This window comes from Pieris rapae, chromosome 22 (assembly GCF_905147795.1).
Source record: "Pieris rapae chromosome 22, ilPieRapa1.1, whole genome shotgun sequence".
NCBI lineage: Eukaryota > Metazoa > Arthropoda > Insecta > Lepidoptera > Pieridae > Pieris > Pieris rapae.
Window position 1 is genome coordinate 2,347,423 of NC_059530.1, and position 11,034 is coordinate 2,358,456.

Here is an 11,034-nt window from a genome sequence, read left to right on the forward strand (position 1 = left end):
GGCAATATGTCATTTTCATTCATAGTTGGTTGGGTTGCGTAAAGCCCTGGTTAATTTAGCCAGCCTAGCTCCTTCTAGAAGCACAGAAGTCTCCTGGGCACTTCACCGGCTTCACGAGGCTTCAGGCCTCAGTGTTCCGAGGATTTTTGTATGTTGTTTAGCCACAGCCTCGCAATTTAATTTGACGTAAAAAATCAAGTTCACTGCCGATTTTAATTCACATGAGATGGCAAATGGTATTATCAGAATGCCAAATACGAAGACTTTTTCAGAATTGTTATTATTATTATAGATAAATTATTTTTTATCAGAATACCAAATTGTAACCTGACACCTTCACGAGTGATTTGAGAGCGGAGTCCGCTGTGAGAAATTGTAAAGTGAGTTACAGAATCGACAGGCAGGTCTACATGAGTTATACATACCTAAATATATACATAGCTTGGCTGGTACCAATGTCTCCAAAGGCGGATAAACTCATACGCGTTGCAGCACCACATATTGTTTGAAAAGCAAAGACAAAACAAAAAAACAAAGAAAATTTTGGATTCGATATTATCTCAAAAGGCGGGACACATTCGATATTTAAATCTGATGTTAAGACTCGAACAATTTTTATATGTATGTCAAATAGTGCCTTTGTTGACATTATCCATGATTGGACCAATGATACAAATAAATGATACTAATATTACAAATGCACTTAGCAATATTTCTCAGAGATATTAATGTTACGGTAATGTGGCTGAGAAATATTATAGTATTTTCTATTGCGAAGCGATCGACACCAAACAATCATCGGTCATACAAAAAAAAATTGGTAATATATCCACCTGCAGCATTTCGTGAATAAATGGCCCGTCTAGGAGTCCTTTGAAGATATTCATTTGTTTGTACATAAGTTATCAACCCTACAGAATTTTTTGTTCATATTTTATCTTTTTATCGAATTCAGATAAACATAGACATTATTAAAATATAATTTGTTTGTAAGCTGTGTAAACAAATCGACCATTACCCGGTTTTTGTACCTCTTATAGTACAGTATGAATATGATTTACATATTAGATATGATACAGCATGCTTTCAGAAATTTTCCATAATTTTATATGGATTTGATCCGTTCTTAGTCAATTGGTGCTGAACCAAAAAGTCAAATCTCAACTAACTAAGACACCACAAGACTGTCAAGTGAGAGTATCAAACTTCTACCATTACCGATAAGTTGGTAATGGTATATGTGTGATGAGAAGTCGGGGTTGATGGAATATTTTAAAGAGAAAAATGTCCAATGAAAAATGTTTTAAAGGGGTAATCTCATATTATCCCTGATGGACATAGGGGACACATAGGAACATTTATATTAACAAAAAATCAATATAAAACTGTATCGCGTCAGTTTCAGAAAATATTAATAATAATGTTACATTTTAAAGAAGACAACAATATCATAAATAAAGCCTATGAAATCATATGTCTAATTATGCATTTATCTAAACAAAAATTAATCGCAAAATATGTTGCTAAGCGCAAAACTCGAAGAAGGCTAAACCAATTCAAGTTCTGTATTTATTCCTTGAACTCTGAGTAAGGTTTTTTATAATGATAAACTATAGAACATTAAAAAATATTATACTTAGATTTTTATTCCGGAAAATCGAAGAGTCTATGGGGTAGCAAAATGTTCCATATGCTGATATGTACTAAAAAGGTAGGCTAAGTTATAATATAAGGTTATTCAAGCAATGTGAATGGGGGCTGGTCGTTAAATAAAAATTCGTCTTAATTTAGTTCTGCACCTCGATTTACATCGAAATTTGTAACCCCTATACACTAGAAAAAACTATTCAATCATTAATTTATTCGCCAAAATTTAAATAAATGAATTATTCGTAGTTGTCAACTTCCTACATTGACCCAGGCATACGGAAAATCCACAAGTCATTGACATTTTCATAAAGCCGTTTATTTCCTACATTTCGGAAACATTGTAAAATAACTTTGGGGATATTATCTTTTATTAACGTATTCGTTAATGTTAAATTAAACTGAGTATGAAATGAAGGTGAAATGAATGTTTAATGCGAATGTATTAGGGTTTCGTTTTTTATATGCTTTATTATGTATACATAGAATTAATAACGTCATACTAATTAAAAGATTGAGGGTTTCCATGTCCATATCACTTCAGAGAGAGCCTCCGGCCCGTTTGCTCCCTAAAAAATTTAATCAAATAATGTCACCGCAATGGTTGTACTTGCTTGGGGTGCTGTTTTCTCTTCCCAGCTTGTGAGACCAGGAGGAAAGGATCCTTTGACGGCTTTGCTGATCCTTTCCTCCTGGTCACGCATCTTTATGCGTGACATGCGCAAGTGCAACTGGGAAGCCTGAGAACTCATGCTTACTCAATGGTTGAGTAAAACGATGGCCGGTTCACTCGTCATGCTTGTGAACAGGTGCCGCTTTTGCCATAGTCATTTTGTATTATTTGATATTTTAGAGAGTTTTTTACGCTTTTATCTCTCGACCACCAGCCTCTGTCTTCTATGCCGATGAGTAGGAATGTCTTCCGATACAAATTTGATGACATGGAATAAGTGATACCTGTATTCCAAAATAAACACATTTTTTATTTATGGGCACAACTATACTCTAAGGACATCATCATTCGAAAACAGACTATCACACCTCAACCACAGAGATTAATTGCTTGGAGCATTAATGAGCTTGAAGCATGCCATAAGACGCCACTGACAGCGACAAAATTAGAATTTGGTGGTTCCCTTTTTCTTAGGTCTCAAGACGGGTCTCAGGACTATTTAATGGCTGTATGCCGTGCAGTTTTTAATCAAATTAAAGTTGAAACTAATCGCTAATTGCTAAGTATTAAGTTCATCAATATTTCAGCTTCTTACAAGTCAAAGTGAAACTAAAATCATTTATTCCAATTAGACCACCTAAAATGGCACTTTTGAACGTTAAATAAAATATAAAGATACTTCGAGTGGCCCCTTCCAGAAGGTTACGTGTGGAAGAGAATTGGCAAGAAACTCCACACTTACTGTTTTAAAAAAGGATTTACAATATTTGTATACATTAAGTAAATATGTGAAGACAATGTACTCCTAGAATAAACGATTCTATTGACATCACGTCATAAATTGTATTTAATAAATTCCTTCTTGAGTATTTATCTTGTTATAGTGCCATCTTCTTTCGAAGGTTGGCGACCATATGGGTACTTTTATTTTGGATGCCGCACTTTTAAACAGACCATGTAAGATTCTTCAACCAAGACGTGCGTCGGGTCTTCTTCTTCCCTTGTATGATGAGTTGAAGCTCGGATGGCGATACGAAGACGTGTCCGATATATGCAAGTTTCCTTTTCTTAATCGTCTTTATTTTTCTTCTTCATTCAGACCAACACAATTGTTTGACAGACCGTATAAGAAATATACGGGTATATAGTATAGGTACGATCTGTCAAAGATATTTTAAGGACATTGACACAGATTTGGAATGCTTCGAGTATATTTAAAGTATTTATTAATATAGAACGCCAAATAAACTCAGCAACAATGAGTTCGTTTCTATTTTTATGGTGCATTAGAAGCCATCAATTGTAGAGGAATTTGAAACCATTGTTTCATGCAACAAATGAAATTACTGCATAGCAAACTAAAACTTTCCGGGAAGTTATTACTGGGTCACAACTTAGCAATTCTTTTGATAAATGGACTATGCAATGCTAAAAGTATTTAAATTCGAACCTCTAATTAATTTACTAGTTGTAACATTTTTTGTCTCTATTAATTCTGCCTTTTAATAACTTTAAGAAATGCCTTTTTATAGAACAGGTGGCAAGCGGGCAGGAGGCTCACTTGATGTTAAGTGATACCGCCGCCCATGGACACTCTCAATGCCAGAGGGCTCGCGAATGAATTGCTGGCCATAAAACGCTGTGTAAAAAGGCTTACTATAAAGTTAGTGATTATCTAGTTGATAAAAGGGCCTGGGACTAGTGCTGGGCAGGCTACTTCTAATTAATTTGCTATATTTGTTTTAAAATATGTGTTGTTTGATGATTCGCTTTTTTAAAAGAGTACCGAGAGTTTTTTAAGCCGGCTTTTTCTCTCGGCCTACACCCTCTTCTTTGCCGATGAGTAGGGATGCCTACAGGTTCAAATTTAATGAAGCGGAATAAGTGATACCTGTATATGTTATATTCCATGATAAACGTATTTTTTTTAAAGAAACTCACATATATACCAATGTATTTAATTTTTCTTTTAATTCTCTTCTTCTTTGCGTATTTCATAAAATTACATTTATTCGTACAGATAAGATAAAGGAGTTCGCAAAATAAAGAAAAGTATACAACCACTGTAAATAAAAATAATGATATGACATTTGTATGTAAATGTTAGCGATATATTATATTAAAAAAGGTTTTATATTAATTAATTTTAAATGTAGTCAATTAAAAGAGTTGTAATCTGATGTATTTTTTATAAAAAGTTTTTTTTATCCATTAATACAAAATCTGTTCACTTCCTGTTAAGATATTTTAAATTATTCTTTGCAGACCAACAATTCATTATAATCAAATGGATGCGTAACAATTCTGATAAAAGTTTCTTAATATCATGTACAGATAATTGGTTACAACTTGCTACAGCACTTAACGCATAAAAACAAAACACGACCGAAATGGGCAGGCAAAAGACAAGCGCCAAATAGTCGAATTTCAATATGAATCAAGCTTTGCAAAAGCCATGACCTTACGAAGCTCACCTGTCCACTAGGTCAAGGAAGTGATAACGACCGGTGTAATGATTAAAAATTCAATCTGCACATTATAATGTAATCAGTAAACCGAAGTTTCAAGGATTTGCGTCATCCATGGATTTGCATTTTCTTCAAGGTGTTTTTTCTGTTTATATTATGTATGTGTGTTCATTAAGACACAAACTACTGTCATTCGAAACGTTCATACAGTTCTTTTTTTTGCGACTGAAAACTAGCTGATGTGCTCTCTGGCAGGATGACCAGTGCTGTGGAACATTCTGCTCCTCAGCATGATGCTGAGCCATTTACAGCAACAGCACACACGCATTACATGCTTGAGACGAACCGAATGGGAAATGGAAAAAAATATATATATATATCTCTCTCCTTTCATTATATATTTTATTTAAGTAATTTTCTCTTTGATTATTGCTATTTTGTGAGTTTATGTGTGTGTGTTTTGTTTTAATAAATAATATATCTATGTCTATAGCTTTTTTAATTGAACTATTAATTACGCTCTGAATAAATTTATTTTATTTTATTAAAGTGTTCGTACAGATACTCATTAAACAATATTCAAACAAGTATATCATACAAAAAGCTAAAAAGGAAATACACATTAAAACTTATATGCATATAGCACAGTTTTACCACAAAAATATAACAAAGTATAAATTCTTTAAAAATATTAAGTTTTAAGATCATTATAATAAATATTAAATATAAAGGAAGAATAACAAAGCCATTATTAATAAAAGATACCAGAGTTTTTAAAATAATTTATGAAGTATTTTCAGTCACATTAAATATATCTAATTTCTGGTAATTTGTCTGGTTCGCGACGGGTGATATTACCAAAGTAAGTTATAACTATACCAAGTTATTCAGTCTTGTACGAGCGTTGAATTCCTTTGTTTCTTTTAGTGGTTCATTGTATGTGGAACACCTCCCTCTAAATAATCTCCGATTCTTAGAAGATTATAGAGAAAACAAACTCGCCTCTTCGTTACAACTAAGTTCAGTGAAACTTTGGAAACTTCTTATCTTGCTAGATGCGTGTTTAATTAATATTAATTTTGATTAAGAGACACAAATGGCTGAAAAATAAGAGACTCTGAATCCATCATGACCCAAAATTTAGACCCAACAAACTATTAGTAATTGCTCAAGACTTAAATAATGAAATAGAGATGGGTGAGACATGAATATGACAACGACAGATTGTAAATTATAATAACGAGAGACACAAAAGATAGAATAGACACAATATAGACACACATATAGTCCAGGGTAGAGTATAAAGTGATGTAATTTTATAAGAAGCCTACTTGTTGACAATACGCAATGACTTATATATTTCTTAGTAGTAAGTGAATCAATAGGAAATACTTCTCGCTATATGTAATGAATAAAAATTGAGAATTTATTACTTGAAGGCCCTAGCCGTTTCGAATACGATATAATAATGCTACGTGATTATTATAAATTACTTTTAATTCATTCGATTGAAACAAAAGCTAACGTTCTCTAAACAGCGTGCAAAGCATGCTTATGTAAACATAATTAATAATACAAATGTAAATGTTTGAATGCAGTGTTGGCTTAGTGGCTTCAGCCTGCGACTCTCATACCTGAGGTCGTAGGTTCGATCCCGGCTGTGCGCCAATGGACTTTCTAAGTGCGCATTTAACATTTGCTCAAACGGTGAAGGAAAACATCATGAGGAAACCGAAATGTCTTAGACCCAAAAAGTCGACGTGTGTCAGGCACTGGAGGCTGATCACCTACTTGCCTATAAGATTGACAAATGGTCATGAAATATATACAGACATCTCCTGAAAGCTCTACTGATTTATTTTGCCTTTTATTTTTTTATTATTAACTAGCAGACTCGGCCAAGCGTTGTTGTGGCTAAGGTTTTTGTTATATTACATAGTAGTAAATTAATCAAGGGAAACCGTAGGAGAACTTATGTGAAACGTTGGTACCACGACACGGACCTAAACTAAACTACCTTTAACTCAGCGCCATCTGTTAGAATTGTATCAAATAATAAACAAATGTTAATGTTATCGTAATTTTAGTAAGGATGCCTATTTTTTTTTGAAAATGAAATATAGCCTATGTCACTCAGGAATGATGTAGCTTTCCAACAGTGAAAGAATTTTTCAAATCTGCCAAGTAGTTTCGGAGCCTATTCAATTCATACAAACAAACAAAAAATCAAACCTTTCCTCTTTATAATATTAGTATAGATGACACACTAGACTAAAGCATATATTCTTAACATCGTGGGATCTGTCATTGTTTTTTTTAATAAAGGTTGTATATCACTTTAAATGTCAACATTTATTCAGCCATTTAAACGATACAAAATATTGAATTAATATTATAAACATCTGATGCATCTTTTATTATGTTTATTCAATCATTCTTCTTCCTTTAATTTTATTAATGGACGACTGAAAATGCTAATAATACTATACGTTGCATATATTTTATTAATCATAAATCATAATCATAAAATTTCGGTTGACAAAAAACCGATGGTAATATAAAACTATGACAGACAAAAAATATCTTAACATATATAAATCTTTGCTTTCGTCCATCCATTTCTCACCATCGTTTTTGTGGTCTCTCGGTATCTCCACGTTTCTGTTGGGTTTAAGAGATGACCTAGACGTCCGTAGTTCCACAACTGAGTTATTTTCAAGGCAGCTTTTGTCGCGCACCACCACTTTATGGAACCAGCTGCCCACTGAAGTATATCCGAACTAATTCGACTTCGGGTAGTTCAAGAAAAGAGTACCAATTCTTAAAAGGCCGGCAATGAGCGAGCCCTCTGTCATAGTGTTCCATGGGTGGCGCTATCAATGAACAGGTGATCCTTCTGCCCGTTTGTTTGTTCTATATAAAAAAAGTATCCTAACAATATTCCTTCAACATTCGAGCGAATGCACGCACATAGCAGTCCATTGGTGCACAGCCGGAGATCGAACCTACGAGCTCAGAGATGAGAGTTACTGAAAACTGCTGTGACGATAACTTAAAACAAAGTAATAAAAGCTCAAGGGTTATATCATTGTTAACGCAAATTCGGTGGTTCTAAGACTCCGCTGTTACTGCATCCCGCATAAGGCGATTGTTGGAGTCACCTTGGGGTTTTAGTGGGTATGTACAATGGCGAGTCCCACATAACCCTTCTGCACCCCCATTTCCCCAAGTAAAAAAAAAAAAAAATTCGGTGGTTCCCATCATACTTCGTTCAATGACAAAACAACGTTCTGAAAAGGGCAATGATAAATATAGTAGTTAAACAACATTTATGTTAAAAGGTCTTTCGGTCATTACCCTCAAACTTATTGTTGAACTTGAAACTAAGATACTTAATTATAATATTTATGATTTAACAAAAAATACTTATTTTTCTATAATAAAATGCGTGTTACATTATGATTTTTGTACAAATATGTATATAAAAGTGATTTTATACAGAGCATTGGAAACGAGACGGCTAAGTATCTGTATGTCAAATGGATATGGATTTTGACAAAGGAGTACGTTAGTACCAGTACCAACTCCTTCCACTTGACCGTATTCAACGAAGAGCGGTTCGAATCGTCCAAGACCAAACTCTCTCCGATCGGCTTGATCCTTTGGCTTTGCGTAGAGATGTGGGGTCACTCTGCATCTTCTACCGCATTTACCATGGAGAGTGTTCAGAGGAGTTTTTCGGATTAATACCCGCAGCTGAGTTTTATGAACGGACGTCGAGGCAGAATACGAAATCCACCCATACCACCTGGACGTCCGCTGTTGCACAGCTGGGCCTTTTTCAAGGCATTATTTTCCGCGCACCATCACTTTGTGGAACCAGCTGCCCTCTGAAGTATTTCCAGACCAATCCGACTTAGGGTCCTTCAAGAAAAGAGCGTACAAATTCTTTAAAGGCCGGCAACGCACTCGAGAGCCCTCTGGCATTGAGAGTATAAAAAAAATACCTCTTAAAAGAAGGCAACCCCAACTATTTCGAATTCTTCGGTCTAATATAATCTATTTAAAACTGATTATAACTCAAGTTTCAAGCAAAAATATAAATCTAAAAAATCTTTAAAAACTCTGGTATCCTTTATTAGATATAATTGCTTTGTTAATTTTTTGTTATATTAAATATAGCATAAATCATTGAGATCAATGCATATTACAATTTATTATAAACATGTATAGATTTTTTTGTTGTATAAAAAGGTAATTTATTGCCAACAACAACGGAATATACATTCAACGTTTATGTTTGTATATATATTCCGTTTTTGTGTATAATGTACTTTTTCAAAAAAGTAGCTGTAGTAATACTGATAAGCAAGTAGATAAATAGAAACTTTGATCACGAAGATGGCGTGATCTGTATTCCACTAATTTCCGATTCTAGAGAAACATTTTCACAAGGAAATAATTTTAGATATTTTTTTTTGGTTAGATGGAGTTTCTAAAGACGGGATTGAGACAATACACATTACTACAGACGTGACCTAAAACGCTATTTTATTTATGTAATTACTGTCTCGCCCAATTTTCCAAAAAAATACAGAACTGATATAGATTCCGTGTATGCACAACGTTTCCTGGGGAATATTGATATAAATAAGTGCAAATCCCATGTAACGTACAGACTGGATCTTTTTGTGAAGATGGTATTACAAGGGAATAGTCATGTAACCAAGCGACAGCTAATGCATTATTAAGTTTATTTTTTGGAATTTGTTGAAAATGTTTGTCTATGTTTAGAAAATAAAAAATAAATAAAAAAATAGTTAGTATTTTTTTTGTTTCTAACGAAATATTCTGGTATTTTTTATATTATACAATCAAAGTCTTTTAGTAAGTCACACCGATGATATCAAAATCAAAGAAAAAAAAAGAAAAACAAAGAAAGAAGAATTCTATTGTATTAGGGATTTAATAACAACATTATCGGCTGTAACGACTATCGGTTTCTACGACCATATGAGTAGTCTCTCAATGTTATAATAGATTTTGACTGAATTTTAATTCTATTTTTCTGTAGCACTTATGTTAAACTAAATTTTCATACGTTTTAGATAAATTGTTTGTAACATATACCAAAGATTTAGTAATACGTGCTTAACTTTAATAAATAAATGCCAAAGTGTTATTGACACTACTAAGAGTTAAGCATGTACATTGATAAATTAAACTGATATTTTTTTATGAAACCGAAGGCAAACGGTGGTGTTAAGTTATACCAGTGCCCGTGGGCATATTGTCAGAAGGCTCGTCGGCTTTTTGAGAATTGGTACTCTCTTTTCTTGAAGGACCCTAAGTTGAATTATTTTTATATAGACTATAGAGTATAGCTATACAATAGAGCCAAGATAATTAAAAACTTAATTTGGGCACGTCTATTATAATGACGCCTGTCGAAGGCAGGCATTTTAACAACGTATAGTTAATCACAAAGAACGATCAGGCGTTTGCGTGTTCTAATGAAATAACCTGCAAACCTTGTATATGGCGTCAACTGTATATTGGTTATTTACCCTGAATTATATCGGTTCTAGGTATTCGAAATCTCAACATGAATGTGCCAATAAGGTAATTGAGTATTAGATGCTACGGGGACGATCCTCCCAAAAGGCTTTTTATGAGTACATGAAAACTGTGTATATAGAATTATATATTGTATATATAATTCTTGCCACAGGCTTTAAAGAAATTCCTCCGTAATGGCTTTTTATGAGTACATGAAAACTGTCAGATGGCTCGTAAATGCGTGGCCAGCCTATTAAAATGGGCGTGTTCTCCGTATCCGAATTCTTATGGAAATATCTTGATCCATATAACAGTGGAGAGCGATAAATGTCATTCCAAATACATCTACTGAGCACTTTTTAAGTTTTTTGTACAAAAATCTATCTGTCGATTTGAATGTAATAGAATACTGTTCTATTTCAACATATCAAAACAAATTTAGCTAATTTCCAACCCTCTTGTGTGTTTTACCGCCAGTTCTTAAATCAAAGGCAAAAAGATAAAAAGAGTTGTTTTCTTTGTTGGCAAGAAACTCTTCATCACTCTTTTTAACTGCCAAGTACTTTGTTTTGCAATCATTACCCTTTGTTCCACATGACCTAGAAAGTTCGTTATAGATTACATAAGATTTTATGAATAATCGAATTTATTTCTACAAATATTTACGTTTACACATATATAATTCTT